Source organism: Stenella coeruleoalba, assembly GCF_951394435.1.
Source record: "Stenella coeruleoalba genome assembly, chromosome: 7".
In the NCBI taxonomy this organism is placed as follows: Eukaryota; Metazoa; Chordata; class Mammalia; order Artiodactyla; family Delphinidae; genus Stenella; species Stenella coeruleoalba.
This window is the reverse complement of record NC_137153.1, coordinates 15,356,506-15,376,454: the sequence shown is the minus strand read 5'-3', so window position 1 is coordinate 15,376,454 and position 19,949 is coordinate 15,356,506.

Here is a 19,949-nt window from a genome sequence, read left to right as displayed (position 1 = left end):
TCTTTTTCTTGTTTTTTTTTGTCGTTGTTAATATGAAATAATATGAAGACTGGAATTATAAAAGTATATTTTATCAAATGTACTTCAAATGAGATGTAAGGCATACTTTGGTTTGATGGGATGATATTGATCATATTGGGAGGTAGGAATGCTCAAGCATATGTGCAGGTGATAGCGTGCATTTGGAACCTGATGCAAAAGAGAGAAATAATGTTTTGGAATCTCAAACAATGTTTTTACATATGGCCGCACTTCACTGCAAAACAGCTGACAGTTTAGATACAACAATCTTTTGCCTGACTGAATATTGTACTAATATAAATATTGTACTAATACAAATGGTTTGGGTTTAAGTAATCCAACATGGATTTTATTCCATACATAATCTTCCGCAAAATATTATTTCCTGGTTCAATATTTCTGTCCTAGTTTTCTTCAAAGTAATTTCCAATGCAAAATGTAGCATCTGGGTAGAGTTCATCAATTTGCTGGCTGAATTTGTCACCTTCTGCTAATTTTATGTTATTGTGCATACATTATTTAAAAGAGCGTAGCTAAATCTAGGCATGATTAACTCTCTGGAAATTTCACAAACACAACGGATTTGACTTATCTAAGTGGAAATAAATACTCCTTTGTTTTTCATAAAGATAATTTGGCCAGTTATTAGCATACAAAAATGCTACAGTGGAAGGTCTGTCAGTTTGAATAAACTGAAATCTTCACGTTTCAGGCTATATCTGAACTTAATCTCCCGTGAAGGGAACCACTTGTAAACCAGCTCCTTTCCTTTTTCTTTTTCTTACCTCCTGTCCCAACAGGGTACCTAGTAGAGAAATGCTCCCAGGATATACTGATTCCTCAAGTGAGACCTCGTAGCATTCAAAGATATAATCGTAGTAGTCAGGAGAGCGGAGCATGATTCCCACATGGGAGAGACAGTGACAGAAATAAATTAAAGCAATAGAGGAACTCCTCTGCCTCAGTCTGCCTTTAAAAGGACACCTTGACCCAGGAAGCAGTGGTCTAAGTTCCCTGAAAAGCCCAAGGTAAGCTTCTTCCGAGGTCATCAATGTGACAATTACACTCTGGATATCTTTGTACAGTATTTTTTCTACCCTTCTAATTGAGGCAGGCTCTGAGACTTTGAGATATAGTCAATATAATTTGTTTAAATGAAAAGTAAGAGATAATGAGTGAAAATGTTTAAAGGAGCGATGTTAGTAACAATTGTTTGTTTTTCTGTGTTTGGCCAAATATAATCCCTGAGGACCCCATTCCTCGGTATTCAAATATGAAAACTAATTAGTATTAACTCAGGCAGGAAGTCTCCATGTCAAATCTTTGATTATATCTATTATGATATTGCTTAAAAAATGATGAACTGACACTTAGGAAAAATATAGATGTCTTCCAGCCTTTCAGTCTTAATGAGGCCATGTATCTTAAAAAACTTTAACCATCACTAAGAAAGGAAACCTAGTTGACAACCACTTATTTAGGCACAAAAGGGCAGTAAGTAATTGGGAGCTGAAGGTTCTTATAGTCTAAAGAGTTCTTATACTGACAAAAGACAATGATTAAATTATTGGGAAATAACTGGAACTGAATTGAAGTCAGCATCTGCAATTTTCTGACTAAATGGGCATGTCTTGGGTCATTATAGTATCTGGGATATATTAGTGGCAGGTGAAAAGACAAGGGAGAGTTTGTGAAACATTGAGATAAAGGGGTCAGACAATGAATGTGTCTAAACCTTCAAGGCAAATCAGTTTGAGGATTTATCTAGGGGAAGGTAGGGTGAAGGTGGGAAAACTCATTTGGAAAGTGTGGGTTTTCTAAGCCATCCTTGTGTGAAGGATGAGGTTCCATGGGATCCCTGCGGTCAGTTAGTATTTACAGAGGAATCTGCATCTTTAAGATCTTTCCTTATCTCTTTACCACATCTCATTTTCCTACTAGTTTTGTAATGTAGGTGAGACATTCTATTTGATGGATGGTCACATAATTTTCTGCAACACAGCAGGCCCTAAAAACAAGGTCAGTCATCTCCACGGCCCTATGCTCTTTTCACCACACTACACTAAACAGGATGTTTTACATATTCTGTCCTTTTCTAGGAATGGAACATTTCCCCTGCCATCAGTTAATATGCAATTTCCTATTCAAGCATGAAAGTATTGAGGGCTGCTAGCTCACCCCCAATTGAGAGAGCGCACAAGAAGCTTTGTTCTTCTCCAAACTTGTGTAAGCACATTCCTCAGCAATCTAGAAACAACTGAGCAGATGCTGTTTCTTCTGAGCAAAATGCAGAGGTGGCAAAAAGGCCAGATGACCTGCGGCTTTTTGAGAAGCTGTGGTGGAACATTTGCTTAATCCCCCTTGAAGGGGACAAGTGTTCCTGCAAGGTATTTGCCTCCTCCATTTAGAAATGACTGTGTTCACTACAGTTAAAAAGAAGGCTAATATTAAAAAGAAAACAGTGGCTCTTCTAGGATATGTTTAGGTAAATATTCTTGCAGTAAATGTAAACTTTAAAAATAGAGATAGCTTACAGAACTGATATTCTGGTTTATTGAAAAGTATTTATCACATGAATTACCAACTTTCAAAAAACAGACTTTTGAAACTTTATAAGAAATGCCTATTACAGCTCTTTAATGAGCCCAATTTAATCTTTGTTTGGTATCTCCAAAGAAACCTGAGTATTCTGCTGTGTATTGAAAACATCATCATTACACAGTGTTAAGATCCAACTTCCGGCTCTTTGCATTATCTGTTTATTTGGGTTCTGGATTAACTGCAGTTTTTTTTTAACACTCTGCATTTTTATTTGCGCATTCATTCAGTTTATATTTACTGCCGTATTTTCAAACAATAGCATTTCATTACTCTGGAGAACAAATCATCCCTTTTATGTATATTCTTCCTACTTCAGGGTACATTTCAAGTAACAAGATGCACGGGGAATGCTGTCCCTGTGTAGATCACCAGCTCAGATAGTTCTCTTAAAATGCTTTCAGTTAAGTACAGTTTCCAGGTTTTATCTTTGGAATACTATGGCATTGAATATTAATAAAGATGTGAGTTCACGCAAGCTAACACCAAATCATTAGCCTTCATGAGACCAAAGTTGAAATCAAGATAGAAGAAATCATGATACAAGTGGGAGCTCGACCTTCTGATGTTTTCAGAAAAAAAAAAAAAACTTTCATTTTTATTTTTCAAGTATTTAATAGTATCAATTTAAAGTAAACTTGAGTGCGATCTTGGTTTAAATATTCACTTAATTGTTCTAACTGATAAAAGTAAAACAAATTATTTGTAAGCTGTACTTGATCCTATAAACTGTATGAGCAGTAGGTCCATAACTGTCATTTACTTTCCTCTCCCTGACATTAGCCTGGAGCCTGGTGAAGCATACATGCTTAAAATGTTTCTTTAGTTTGATGACTAATGACATCTGATATCCAGAACAATAAGAGGATCAACCATAAAAAGGATCAAGTTACATATCTAGGGGATTTTATATAATTCTTATGAAGAGCTGCCAATAAATCCATTAAAAATTAAACCCCGGGCCTCCCTGGTGGCGCAGTGGTTGAGAGTCCGCCTGCCGAGGCAGGGGACACGGGTTCGTGCCCCGGTCCGGGAAGATCCCACATGCCGCGGAGTGGCTGCGCCCGTGAGCCATGGCCGCTGAGCCTTCGCGTACGGAGCCTGTGCTCCGCAACGGGAGAGGCCACAGCAGTGAGAGGCCCGCGTACCGCAAAAAAGAAAAAAAATAAATCCCTGTCTTTTCTCTTTTCAAATAAGTTTACAGAGAGACAGAAATAGGAAGAGAAAAACAGATAAGAGTGCATAAGAGAACATGTGAAACAATGATAAAGAGCACCACAATTGCTATGATAAACCATCAAAAGTTGGCACTAAGATTTCTGGCAGCCAGAGCAAGAGGTTAAGAGCTTTGCTCTGATTATCAAAAGGGAAAAAAAATGTCAGTTCTCAGAGGAAAGCAAGATGTTCTTGGACTGTATGTGTTACTAATAGCTGGCTATAGCTGGCTGTTAGTAACAGACACAGTAGAATGGCCACTTAACACATGAGGGTGAATCCTCACATGCGAGATGTTTGGGGATAGGCAGTCAAGGTGCTGGTTCTCCGGACAGGAACGTCAGGGCCAGCCCTCTGCAAGTCTCCTGACTTTTTCTCATGTTTCAAATAGGTTGCTGAGCTTCAGCCACCTAACTCCCAGGGAGATTAAGTTTGAGACCTCAGTAGTTGGTAAGTATTTAAGAAATTTTGGTATTATGTGGCAAAGTCCCATGTGTAGAAACTAGAGTTTATAGGGTAGGACCCTAGGCCCAGTCAGGCCGCGTCGCTAACCATGGAAGACAGGACTCACACAGAAGGGGAGAAGCCGAGATTGTCCGGTGAGATCTGGTAGAAGAAGTCGTGGCTTGCTCACACACAGCAATAAAGAATGAGTCTAGCTGGGCTGACAGTACTGAGCCAATTTAAAGTCTGTACCTCCCTTTACATTTCCCAGACTAGCCATGAGGTTCTCCCCAGAATATGAGGTGGAGTCGAGTGTGCAAGTGGATCTAAATTGTGGGAACTGAAATACTGTCACAGAAGGAACCAGATGGTTCCTTCTCAATGTTAATTCACAGATGAGTATCAGAGGCTTTGGTTCTCAATGTTCTCAATTGAGAACCAAATGTTCAATTGAGAACCAATGTTCAATTGAGAAGGAACCAGATGGTTCCTTCTCAATGTTAATTCACAGATGAGTATCAGAGGCTTTGGTTCTCAATGTTAATTCACAGATGAGTATCAGAGGCTTTGGTACAAAACCTACTATTGATAAGGCAGGAGAAAATGAAGGAAACACATTTTGTGCAGAGAGAATGGAATTTACAGGATAGATAGTCAGTAAATATAGTATATCCAGTGGCCCATCAAACATTATTCCTGTATGTATTTCTTCTAATACAATACTTAAATGTTGCTGCATATTTTCAGGTCTCTGCTGCTTAACACAAAACAGTAATTACACACAGTAGTACTTAGAAAATGTTAAAGTTGATCCATTCAATCTAATGGTATGTACAAGTGCATTTAAATTTAGAATTGTTTCCTTTGGCAATATCCTCACAAGAATTGCAACTAAATTTATGCTTTTGGATTTAGTATTCTACTTGGACATCTTGAAAACTGAAGTCACTGAACACATATACAAATCAATTCTTAAAGTATTGTTATAGGGAATGGTTTATGCATATTCTTGAAATTTCATCTGATCCTTTCTTGGTTTACAAGAAAATCCTAACAATTATAAAGCTATTACTGTTTTAAAGTCGCTAAGGTTGAAACTTCATATATCCTAGAGTTGGGGGAAAAAAGAAGCTTCTTTTATAATTTTGTAAAAGGCTTTCCCGTAGTGTATATCTTTGTGCTTTTGGAGGAAATGTTAATGTTAATAGACAGCTGTGCTTTCCACCTGAAAGGAGCATCTGTGCAATGCTAGCATTGTAAAAGAGTGAAAAGCATAACTTCATATCATTAAGCTGGTTGGAATCACAATGGAGAGGTTACTGAAGGAAATCATTTTAAAGCTGAGATTTTTGTTGCTGTTGATTTTGCTGTTGTAATGACCGGGAAAGTGCCCCCGAGGAAGTCTCTTAAATATATATACACCAGAATTTAGACAAACATTTTCTGCAGTGCTTGGCCATATAGTACTTGTATCTTGTTTTGAGATGTGAGAATAAGTTTAAAAAGTAAGTACACATTTTGATAAATACTGATTTTCCCACCCACACCTCACCAGAAAATATTCTAGAGATACTGCAGGATCGCTTCAGCAAGAGCTACTCCACGAGGAATACCTCCTACCACCGTCAGAAGAATCAGGGAAGTAATTGAGCTGAAAAGAGGGAGAAAAGTGGCTGCCTAAAGGGTAGCCTTAACAGGAATGGAGCATGAATTTTTCATTTACTTTTATTCCTGTCCAAGGTGTCATGTTATCTCTGTCCATAGTGTCATGGCTTACCACTGAACATAACAGATTAAGCAATGCAGACAACCATAGGTATAATATTGAGTAAATACATATCAATATGAGGCATAGGGCTGGTATTTTAAAATTCTTCAATGTTAGATATAAGGAAGATCTCTACAGGATAACTTATCTACAAAATGAAAATAAATATCAATTTTTTTTTTTTAATGAATATGAAAAGTATATCCTCAAGTGTTTTTGCCTATAGTGTTTGAATCAAGGAAGTCTTAAATGCTAAAAAAAAAAAAAAAGACCCAGTACCCTGCCTGTCCTTGGCTTAACACAATAGTAATTAATTTCTCACTCACGTGACAGTCCGCTGGGATGTGTAAAGTTTGCCTTCCACCTGGTAATTCAGAAAGCCAGCTTCTTTCTCTCTTGTGATTTTGCCATCTCCTGGGACATTGGAGTCCTGTGCTCTCAGCTGGCAAATAGAATAAGAGAGGATGGACAAGGAGATGTCAGCCTAGAGGTGTAACGTATAACTTCCATTCACAGTGCACTGGCCAGAATTAGTTATGTGGCCACAATACAATTCCCCAGGAAGAGGAGTTGGGAAATACAGATGGGCTGAGCAGTCATTTTGCAGACACAGCTCTACACTGCAGAAGGAGCCTGGGGATTTTTAGTGGACAGCTAACTGACTCTAAAAACTCAGAATGATTTGTTTCAGGTTGACATTCTAAAGTCTTGGAGGAAGATCAGAGTATGAGAAGGAGGTCTCTGTCTCAGAGACCTACAATTTAAAAACACATTGAAAGTCAAATCTTTTCTCTGAGATCAAGAAGTCAGCAGAAAGACATTAAGTTAGGCATGTATTCTTGTAGCCCAGACACTTAAGTTACCTGTCCGGACATTGCTAAACATACACTTCATAAATAGATTTTACATTAGCTATGTATAACACTGCATGTTGAATCAGGAAACGTTTATAGAAGGTTCTTACAGAATTTCATAACCAGCAATCTTGCCTCTTCCCATTTCTTTAAAGTGCAGCAGGAAACCCTTGATCTATGTGTAAACAAACAATGCGTGACCATGCCTGCAGAGTTACGGAGAAGTTTCCCTGCCACATTATGTAAATTGAATCATCTGCAGTGGATTGGGTGTTCAGGCTCATTTTATATGACATGTTTTCAGAGTGTTCAAATTGGGTTTATGCTCTTCAATTTTCTGACTTAACATACACGGTATTAAACCAGTAGGGTTTTTTGAGAAGATACAGTCCATCCTGACTTTCTTTACAGATGAACTAAAGTTCAGAAGAAGTGTATGTTCACCAGACGTTAAACAACTAAGTATTGCAGAGCTGACACTGATGTATACAGGATCATGCCTTCTCCTCTGGGGCTGCTTTCTAATTGTTTTTTCTTCCTCACTGATGAAAATACATGAATGTTGACTTTGTTTTATTTAATTAACTATCAGCTGAAAGAATAAATCTTGACACTGGCATGGTTTTTCTTCATTATAAGCACATTCTTTTGAAATGTAATCCTTAAATGGATACCAAGGTGAAAAATTGAAATCAAGACGCACTTTATTTTTCTCAGCCAGCTGTTGAAAGGATTTTTAACTACCAGAGAAGAAATAATTAGAGCTATTCTTGTAGCATGAAACAGCTACGAGTAAATGTAGTTTATTTCTGAAATATTTTGTATACTTTTAGAAAGTCAAAGCTATGTTTAAACAAGAATGGCAAAGAACTTATCTCCAAAACTGAAAACAGCAAAATTCAAATTCAGAGACTCTTTGGGTGAAAACTTTCTTTACTGTGTCTAGAACATCACATAGCATACGGCACTGGGAAACTTGTATTCATCTAGTTTGTTCATTCATGTATTCATTGAATAGTCATCGCTAGAAGGATGTAAACGTGTGTATGAACACAAAATTACATATAAGTCCCATTGTGGACTATTTGTTTGTTATTTTAATTTGTAAGTTTATAGTGAAACCTCAAAAGGCCTAAGGTATTCAGCATGAAAGTGAGAATCTCATTAGAAATGGAGATTTTGAAGTAGCTTACTATTTCTGTTCTAGGAGAGATGTACAAGAATTGTATAACTTCATATGCTTAACAATTAGTTATATGAATAAAAGATCCAACCAACTTTTACTTCAACAGAGCATTAGTTTCTTTAAAATAAATACATAAATTTTAAAAATTTAGGCAAAAATCATGAAGTGGGAAAGGACTCACAAAATGCAAATCTGTAGTAAAAATATGAAGAAAAAAGAAAACCTGTTGATTATATTAAAAATTTGTGCTCTGATTTGATTAGGAGGGAAATTCCACCTTGGATCTATTACACTAGTGGGGCAGAGGTATTTTATAGCTGTTCTTCATCTTTCCAGATTTTGTAAATATTGAGAATGATATAAAGGTAGGAAGTTATCAGGGATTAAACAATACTATTTTATTATAGAAGTCATGCTTTATTCAAAAGAAATACACTGTGGCAAGACACTTTCCATATTTCTGTATTTTATAAATGCTTCTAAGTTACCTACATACTTACATTTCCTGGATGGCAAATAAGAACAGAAAATTTTTATGTTTGATAATGGTGAGAAATCCTTGATATACAGGGACATACAGGAGTAATATTTGATTTGGGGGCTTCTTTTTGTCATCACAAACCAGAGCATTTCTAAGTTTGAGTTTATGTGGTTAATTGTACTTTAAAAATGATTTTATCACAATTATTTCTTCCTTATTGTGATCTTTGGGGTGTGTTACATTCAGTAATGCCTTTTGCTTTGTGTACTCTTTACTAGGCAGAATTACCCATCTGCAACAGAAGCCCAATTATTTTGATTAGACTGTGAATTCTTGCACTGAAAGTCAGCTCCTTCAGACAGATTGTAGGGAAGGAGAGGACTGAAAGACTGAGAAATGTCTGTGCTCTTCCAGTACGAGCGTGTTAAGACAGTTTCATATTTATGCAATGGAGGTACTTAAGCACCACCAGCTGTTTGTAAACAATAAGATCTTCAGTAGCTGCCAGTGTCCTTGACAACAGCTTTTGTCAAAAAAAGAAAACAAAATGCTACCGAATGTAATTATTTCTTAAGAGTTAGCTCTGGGAAAGAAACTAGTTTAAAATTACAAGCACACCACGGGCCTATATTCTTAAATTATTTTTTCTGGTGTCAAGAGAAACTTGGAATCTATTTTATTGATTTACAAGTTATTAAAACTGAATTTCTGAGAAATGTGTCCTCATTTAGTATCCCAGGTCAATTGATAAGGTCTCCCATTGCATGGGTTCCCCATGTTTGCAGGAATGGGAAACACTGGGGGCAGAAATAATTACAATTAAATAATTAATTTGAAACTATTTCTACTGACTTGTTTTGGTGAAAATGCATGATTTGAGTATACTTGTGAATTTTCAGTCCAGCACTAAAACACTGTTATAGAAAAGGGATTAATCTCTGCTACTCTGATGAACCCATTGTGACTAAAGATGAGAGCGCTAATCTCTGGAGTACAGTGGCAATCAAAAAGTTTCTTTTGAAATGAACCCATTTTATTTCACTTAGTTGCCTTTTGAATCCTAAAATTTGAATCGAAACCCAGTCTAGCCTCTGATATCATAGAATTCACCTTATTTTACTACTGACTCTTTGTTGAAATGTTACCAGCTCTGTTTACTATTTCCAATTTCCGTGCCTGTCTACTTCTGTGCTTCTTTATTGTCTACGAAAATCTCCATATGTTTCACATTCAGAGGATTCACTTTATTTGAGTTTACCTTGGATTTTGATCCAGTTACCCATGGCCAGATAGCAGGACCATGTGGGGCAAAGTGTGGCCTCTTGATGAGGAAAGAATCTTGATAGAACCTCATAGTATATTCAGTACAATTTGGGGACCATAGTTAAAAACTTTAAAGATTATTTTTTCCCTAACTTGTTCCTTTTCAGCCATTTTACAACAATTGGGCACACCTACTTACCATATCCCATTACATATTATATCATTCTGAAGAAGAACAAGACAGTGTCGTAAAGATCATTAACTCTATTTTATTGTAGAAAGCATGAAAGATCAGAGCAGTAGAAGGCTTGTCCTACGCTGCACTGTGAGAGACTATGTATAGCTGGGCTTATAGATAAGATCTCCTTACTTCTGGCCAGCAACATGTCTAATAACCTATTGCATATGCACTTTTAAAATTCTGGAATTAAAGACCTATAAAAAAATTAATAAACAGAAACCTCAATTAAATAGAGTTGAGAGACCAGAAGGGGGAGCTCTCATGCCCTGCAACATAGCCCAAGCCCAAGTGAAAGACAGACTTCTCTCCTTTCCTGGCAAAGACTGACCAAAAAGCTGTGGGCACTTTGTTAACTATAGCTCTCCCAACTTCCTTTCCCTTTCTGTTTTTTTTTTTTTTTTTTTGCGGTACGCGGGCCTCTCTCTGTTGTGGCCTCTCCCGTTGCGGAGCACAGGCTCCGGACGCGCAGGCTCAGCGGCCATGGCTCACGGGCCCAGCCACTCCGCGGCATTTGGGATCTTCCCAGACCGGGGCACGAACCCACGTCCCCTGCATCGGCAGGCGGACTCTCAACCACTGCGCCACCAGGGAAGCCCCCCCTTTTCCTTTCTATAAAAGTGCTCTCCTTCCCTTGCTGTGTGGGGACTTCCATGTGGGGACACCATGGTTGCAGACCCCAAATTGCAAGTCTCTGCTGATCCCCAGTATAACCAAGTTTGCTGGGGAAAGATCTGGCACTCTTATTTGTTTCAGGTAAACATTCTGGTGGCTCTTATGGGAACCAGAGAAGGCTCCCAACAGTGAACAAACAGGTGCGCTACCCCAACTTGAGCCCACTGTTGCTCACTGCTTTTCCTGCCATCCTGGAGTTTGAAGGTGTATCTTTCTCCTGGGTCTGAGAGCTCACACCTTCTTTGCTTTTAAAGCTCTCAGCCTTTATTCGGATTCCATTTACAGGTTTGTCTGGTTAAGGCCTTGTTCTGTATGCAAGTCCTCGTTTGGCACTTGGGTCTGACCTTGAGATCAGACTGTTTCAACTGAAGCTGGCTGAAAATGCCTTTGACCCAATTTTTTCAGGAAGGGGTTGCTTCAAATCAAGCTGCCAATTTTTCAGCCTTTGGCCTTCCCTTTGGCAGGGCTGTCCTCTCGAGACTGGCTAAAAGCAAGCCTTTGACCTGGCTCCTCTGGGACCAAGCTGTCTTCTTAATACTGGCTCAGGTTGGCTTGCTAAGTTGTTTGAGCTAAGCAGTTTGTGCTGTAAGCTGTGTGAGCTGTGTGAAATTTGTTCATTACTCTAGAGGGAAAACCTCTGGGAAATAGGATCCCAGTTATCTGAATATTATGAGCACCCCTCCCCACCCCTTATGGGGACTGATAATACTATTAATAGTTACTATCTGAAGCTATTTAGGACTTATTCTTTAATCACCAATGTATGCAGACATAAAATTAGGATAAGCTTCTGCAGGTAGCTTACAGAAGTGATTCCTTCAATGAGTTCTTTGTATAATAAAGTCCAATAGGTTATTTGGTGTGTTACTGAGTTAGTAAGCCAGCATGCTAATTAAACACTTAGGGATTCGTTTTGACTACTTTTCCTTCGCTTGGCATCATTTATAGCCTGAATTGTTTTGTTCAAACTAAGGTTAGAACATGGAAAACTACCTTTGTAGGTGGAGTGAATCAAGGGAAAATTGAAAATTTTATTACAGAATGTAAAGTATTTAGTGTCTGTAATCTTTGACATTGCTGACTCTTAAGGAAATTAAATTAACTTGGTTGATATTTAATAAAAAATTAGAAGTTTATATTTTCTATCAGTTATAATATTTCAATCTGCATAAAGAACTTTACGTTTAGTCTCTGCTACTACCAATATCAGATTTTATGTTCAAAGATAACTCATTGGCACACTCTTTGTAGCCATGTATACAAAGGACGTCAACAAAAATAAGCCAACAAATCCACTGATCTAACATTTTCTTACCTTCTATATGTTCATAACATTGTCTGAACAAGATGTTAAAATGATCTCATGAACTTGCTGCTCGGCTGTCTCCACACTGAAGTCTAATAACTGTAGTTAGTGAATGTCGAGAGTCTAGCTAAGCTACTCCATAATATTGCCACCTCAGCATCCATTTTGTTTGGCCACGTGGTCTGAGGGGGCCTTAAACTGACAAGTGCATGCAAGCCCACACCACAGATAACAGCCTGAAGAGTCACAAGCAAATATAAGTTCTTAATTGGACTTCCCCAACAGCCTCACCCCTTTGTGCTCCCCTTAGGCTCCGCTTAGGACATGCCCCAGGTCCTGTCTGGCACTCTGTCCTGACCTCTCCATGGAGGTGGCTTCTTGGGGAGTGCCTTGTACCTCCTTCAGGACCTGTGAGTAATAAACTTCTCTATTCTAATTTCTCTTGTGGTCTGTTGTTGAACCACAACTCACTGTCTGGTACCCTGGGCTCTAATAAACAAATGTTAATTGAACGAAGTCATAATAGTGAATGAAACATGTTCATTCATATTGCACTGATGGTGATATTCTCATTTCAGATTTTTTTCAAGTTTCAGTTTAAAAAGTGATCTTGTCCCTTATTTATATGCAGTTTAACCTATTTGCACATTGTTGAATATTAAATTATTTGAAACTATGAATGGTATATTTACTTAGTTGAACTGAGCCTATACAAAAATGAATTATAATAGACTCCAAGATGACCTAAGGATAGACAAAATTAACAAGGCTGGTCAGATAAAAATACTTTACATTTACTAAAGTCCATTTTTAAACTAATTATAACTTAAGTATGGAACATGACAAGATTAAGATACCACATCGATAATATGTTTCAGGTGGTTTTTAACAATAAATAGGACAGATTCTGAGGTGAAGAAATAAATAATATTAGCTCTCTTAGTAGAAGCTAAATCTCAAATCAAAATATGTTATTTAAATACACATAGTGTGGGAAAAACCTTCAAGTTACATAATTTCTTATGGATGAATTGTAGCCGATTGGCAAAGGATTTGATGTACCCCTAGGACATGTGTACAAATTGACTTTATGCTATGATATTTCAACCAAATTCATAATTAATCACTGATTTATACATCCATGAGCCCAGTTACAAAGATTGACATTTTGATACTAGTGATTTATGCTTTAGGAGATAACAAGTGCATGCTTGGAAATAAATTGAAAAATAGTGTATTTTTCAATTGATAATTTTTTAGAGTGCCTTTATATTTTTACTAAAATCAAGACCAAAAGACAACCCTCAGAATGGGAGAAAATATTTGCAAATGAAGCAACTGACAAAGGATTAATTTCCAAAATTTACAAGCAGCTCATGCAGCTCAATAACAAAAAAACCAAACAACCCAATCCAAAAATGGGCAGAAGACCGAAATAGACATTTCTCCAAAGAAGATATACAGACTGCCAACAAACACATGAAAGAATGCTCAACATCATTAATCATTAGGAAAATGCAAATCAAAACTACAATGAGATATCATCTCACACCAGTCAGAATGGCCATAATCAAAAAATCTAGAAACAATAAATGCTGGAGAGGGTGTGGAGAAAAGGGAACCCTCCTGCACTGCTGGTGGGAATGTGAATTGGTTCAGCCACTATGGAGAACAGTATGGAGGTTCCTTAAAAAACTACAAATAGAACTACCATATGACCCAGCAATCCCATTACTGGGCATATACCCTGAGAAAACCATAATTCAAAAAGAGTCATGTACCAAAATGTCCATTGCAGCTCTATTTACAATAGCCCGGAGATGGAAACAACCTAAGTGTCCATCATCGGATGAATGGATAAAGAAGATGTGGCACATATATACAATGGAATATTACTCAGCCATAAAAAGAAACGAAATTGAGCTATTTGTAATGAGGTGGATAGACCTAGAGTCTGTCATACAGAGTGAAGTAAGTCAGAAAGAGAAAGACAAATACCGTATGCTAACACATATATATGGAATTTAAGGAAAAAAAAAAGTCATGAAGAACCTAGGGGTAAGACAGGAATAAAGACACAGACCTACTGGCGAATGGACTTGAGGATATGGGGAGGGGGAAGGGTGAGCTGTGACAAAGTGAGAGAGAGGCATGGACATATATACACTACCAAACGTAAGGTAGATAGCTAGTGGGAAGCAGCCGCATAGCACAGGGAGATCAGCTCGGTGCTTTGTGACCACCTGGAGGGGTGGGATAGGGAGGGTGGGAGGGAGGAAGACGCAAGAGGAAAGAGATATGGGAACATATGTATATGTATAATATTCACTTTGTTATAAAGCAGAAACTAACACACCATTGTAAAGCAATTATACCCCAATAAAGATGTTAAAAAAAAAAAAGTTGCAAGAACACTTAAGGATGATTTAATCAGGCCAATTTCTTACATGGCTAAGTTTAAAAAAAAAACAAAACGACACAACAACAACAAACCCTCCCTCCACCCCCAACATTGTCTGAGGATTTAACACAGATTTCTGATCTCCATTGTGGATTTAGTGGTCCAAGGGAATAGGCTGACAACCTGTGTTAAAAAATAAATACAGAAAGAAATAATTTTACCCTATGAGTGGTTTTAAAACTAGTGATATATTCTCTCTACTACACTGTTAGAACATTGAAACGACAGGGGAAACTTTGTTACTCCTGAGGGATAGTCTCCAGAATTTTCTGACAGTAGCAGTTACCCTGAAATTAATATTCCCTTAACTTCTGATCATGTCCACATCATACTTTGTTATTCTGTGTCCTTATAGCCTTTTTAAAAAAAAATTCTCCATTTCCTGCTTCATATTGCTTTAGAATGATACACTGAAAACATGGCTTACATCATGCAACTTGCTTGCTCATATATTCAGTAATTCTAACAGTATTCTGATGCCTGTAACTGGCACACGTAACTCACTAGTTTGTCATACAAGATTTGAAAGCCCAACTGTATACCTTGTCACTTCAAATTATTCCACAACTCAAATTTTCTTTGCAGACAAATTCTACACATTGTCTACTCTTACGATTTTGATAATATTTATTTTCTGGGATGAAATTTTTTCCTCTTTTTATCTAAATCCTACTCATAATGTACTACTAAAATCAGACAGATGAATTGATAAAGATGATGTGATTATACACACACACAATGGAATATTATTCAGAATTAATAAATTCTGTCGTTTGCAATAACATGGATGGACTGGAGGACATTATGGTAAGTGAAATAAGCTAGACACAGAAAGAACCACAGCCTGGTTCCTAAAAAAACTGAACTCACAGAAGCAGAATCGTGGTTACCCAGGGCTTCAGGGTGAGGAGAAATGGGAGTTATTGGTCAAATGGTATAAACTTTCAGTTATAAGATGAACAAACTCTGGTGATCTAATGTACAGCATGGTGACTTGGTGACTTTAGTTAATAATAATGTATTGTATACTTGAAAGTCACTGAGAGTAGGTTTTAAATGTTCTCTACACACACACACACACACACACACACACACACACACACACACAAACACACATAAAGATAACTATGTGAGGTGATGGATGTGTTGATTAACTTGACTGTGTTAATCATTTCACAACGTATATATACCAAATCATCACATTGTACACCTTAAATATATACAATTTCTATTTATCAATTATACCTCAATAAAGCTGGAAAAAAATTTTCTTCACGAAGCTTATGTTGGTGACCTCATTCCAAAAGATGTTTTCTGACTGAAATTTAACAAAAGTAACTTATTCACTTCATTATGTTTAACCTTACAAATTTAAGCTCTATATGCCTGATAATCTGTGTAAAAAACTTAATGATAGATCTGCAGATGCTCTCAACCTGCAGTACTCTGGCATCTCTAAATCCCTCATGTTTCCTCTCTTAGCTCAAACATAGGTTATAGATTAAGAGTTTAAGAAGGTCGAACTCCCAGATGTAGGATGCTGATGCCCTATTCAGTCATCTAGGTTATCCTGCAGTACTCCCAGAACATTATCCTATTTAAAAATTTTAAAACATGTTATTTGTATGTAATAACAAAACTTTCATATATTCAAGTATAACAATACTTGAATAGTGAATATAACGTGCTATACAATTTTCTAAGCTGTTTACAGGTATTGTCATACTGATAATACCAGTAGGTGGGTACTATTATTAGCCTGGGAGGAGGGCCTGAGGGGAGGGGCTTCAGAAAGTTTAAGTAATAGAAAAAAGGTCATGTAGCAAATTAGGGAAAGAACAGGGTTTTAACCTGCAGTTTGAATCCTTTTCTTTTACACCATTACTAATCCCCAGAATGTCTAGGTTGTATACATATGGCTTTCCAGAATGAACTCTACGTTCTCCAGCCTCCAAGCAGTCACCTATGGCTGGCCGTGTAACTAGATCCTGGCAATGAAACCAAAGAGGAAGTGACCTGTGATAGCTTTTGGTTGACTTTCTTAAAAGGTAGCTGGGGGCTTCCCTGGTGGCGCAGTGGTTGACAGTCCGCCTGCCGATGCAGGGGGCACGGGTTCGTTCCCCGGTCCGCGAAGATCCCACATGCCGCGGAGCGGCTGGGCCCGTGAGCCATGGCCACTGAGCCTGCGCGTCCGGAGCCTGTGCTCCGCAACGGGAGAGGCCACAGCAGTGAGAGGCCCGCGTACCACAAAAAAAGATAGCTGGTATGTGTTTGCTGTTTTTCTCCCCATTTTTTCAAGGTGATGCTTGGAATAGAAATTAATAGCTGGAACTCCATATTGGATCATAATGATAGTAAGTTCTATACCATAAGCTTGACCTGGTATGGACGGTCTTAAACTACTGTGGATCCTCTATACTAACTCTCTATTGCTTACATCCCCAATATTTCATGAAAGAGAAATTTAACTTATATCTTGTTTTAGCCACTGTTTTCAGCTCTCTATTATTATAATAGCTGAATTTAATCCTTACTGATAGATTTCTTAGGTTATATTGAAAAATAATATAAAATTAATGTATTTGAGAACACTGGGCTACATATATATCTATATCTTTACTGTATTAAAATTAAAACTAAGGAATTAAAAATATGTATTAGCTAATTTTAAATGACAATAATAAACCCATTACATGTTAATATACTTCACGAAGAACAATTATATTTTCCAAAGCAAAAATGAAATGAGAAAAGTAACATTTTTAATGTCTGGCTTAATAGAGGAGACACTGGATGGATTCTTGCATCTGCTGTTGAATTTAATTTATTGCCATATGATTTATTGGTTAAAGTATATGAACAAAATCTAGCCTCACAGAAATATGCATTTGGAAAAGAGAGGAGTATCTTAATATTTTTGGATAATTATATTTTTCTCCAGTACTATTTCAAAACTCAACGAGTGGTAGTTTCTTAAATGTTAGTTGCAGTCAATGAAACTGAAAGCATATCAATAACCATTTTATCCTGTTATATTAAAATTTATTGGCATATCTTACATTTTGGATGGATATTTTACCACTTTGGAAAATATTCCACTAAGTAACGAACTTCCACATTTGATACATTTCAATAAAATGAGAAAAAAATCATTTTTTAATTTCACAACTAATCTCATCAGGGAAGCCATTGTGTTAGAAGATGGGGTCGTTCCAAATTTTCCCAACTTATAATATTTATTTGAAAGCTCAAATGTTATCATTAGCAAAAATTACTGTCAGTTGCCGTCATTGAAGTGATAGGCTTTGCTCATTTTAAAAAGAAAATACCCGCCAGATAACTGGGACTGAATAACGATTGTTTGTCTGTTGTTCTTCCGAGTAAAAACTGAATTCTGTAAAAAGTAGCTAGTTCAGCTTGCAATTCAATCACACGAGTGCTTTGTTTGTTTAAGATAACCATCATACCTCAGTGTTCAGCAGAAATGCTTTACATGATCCTCCCATTTTATCACCCCAAATAATAAAAAGATGTGTACTCAAGAATAAATATGCAGTAAAATTCATAAATTCTACTGTTTCATCATGCAAAAACTGGCTTTTTAAAAAATTCTGAGTGAGTTACCCCATGACGTAGAGGTCCCAGCCAACAGAGACGTAGGCTGAGGGTAAGGAGAACGCAGAACAAGAAATGGAAACGTAAGGAACTTCTTTCAGCCTGATACACATACATATTTCCCCGTGTTAGGTATCCTTGTATATATTATAAATTAAGCAGCATTCTCCTTTTTTCCTCCTTTATCTTCTCTCCTACTTTGAGATACGGCGAATTGGCCGTGGTGAACTTTATAATCTGGTGCTGAGAACACAGGTTGTCAAGGTGAGATTATGAGTGACTCGGAAAAGGAACAACCATTACTCAGAGGTAGAAACAATGGCAGACCGGATATTTGATTTTTATTTTTGAGGCTGTCCTACCTTCGTCGTGGAACAAACACCAGCTCTTCTCTGTTCTCAAGCAGGCTGAGTTCCCAACCGGAAGTTACCACAGCCGAGGCTCTCCCGCTCATTCTTAGGTTTTCCAGTTTGCCAACTGCAGATTTTGGGACCTCTCGCTCTCCGTACTGAACGTAACCAATCCCGCGAGCTCTGCCGTGAAGGAGCGCGAGAACTCGAGAGCGGGAAGTGTAATTTCCGGTGGGAAACCTCTGGGCTGAGTTCTGAGGAGAGCGGCTGTTTCGCGTCCACTCTGAAAGGTAGGCCTACCTCAAAAAAACCGGAAAGTTTAGGTATTCCTTTTGTTATTTTCTCTAGCTCTAGAGTATGTTAATTTCTTTTCTGGTTCACTCATATTTGTATCTCCTCGTGGTTCTGTTTCTCAAAAAGACCTTGCCTATTACACCCAGTTTCATGATTATGGTCCGTGAGTCACTTCAGACTCAAGCTTAGACTCTCTTTCTCTAGCCCTTACTGTGAATTTTGTAATCAACCAATTCCTAGTATTAAATATTCCCTTTTAATGTAGTAGAGAAGTTTTTCTATTTCACAACTGAAGCTGGACTGATGCAAATAAATTGTTTTAATATCACCCCAAATTATAATTACTTCTTTTGTAGTTGTTTTCAGTAACACAATTTTATGTTCCTTCTGACCCGAGTCAAATAATTACTTGAAATCTCAGTAGAATACTTTCTTTAAAAAGTGATGAAATTATTTTAATTTATCAGAAAATGTAGAGATTGTATATAAAACATGCACCTCCTATATTTCCATGAAGTTTCTACATTTTATCACGTTGCTTCATGTTTTTAAAAACAAATATAAGAGATGGTTGAATTTCCAGAGTACTATACCCTGACACTCCCTTACTTCACTGCATCACACTGTGTTCTGCCTTTTCAGAAGTAACTAATATTAAGAATTTGATAGTGACTTAGAGTCATATTATTCCATGGTACACTGGTATGTATTTAGAAACAGTATAGACTTGTTTTGTGTATTTCAAATTGTGTATAGATGACAAAATACTGTACAAACTATTGGCAACTTGTGTTTCCATACAATGCTGTAATTTCAGACATTTAACCTTACTGCTACATGCACCTCTAATTTATTTACCAAAGTTGCATTATATAAGTATTCAAAAATGTGTATATTCCCTTCCAGGTAATGGACAGTTTAAAACGTTTCCAATTTTTTAAAACATTCTGTAATAAATACTCTTTTTTTATATGCACATGTGCAACAATTTATCGGATGTACTATACATACTTTAAATGGCCAGACCAAAGTGAATGCAAACCATTACTTTTAGTAGCTATTGCTAAATAACTCTACAAAATAGTTGTGTCAGTTCAGACTTTCAGAATAGTGTATGAGAATTTTCTTTCTGCATATTTCTGTCCAAAACTTGGAGATGATTTTCTATTAGACTGTGTGT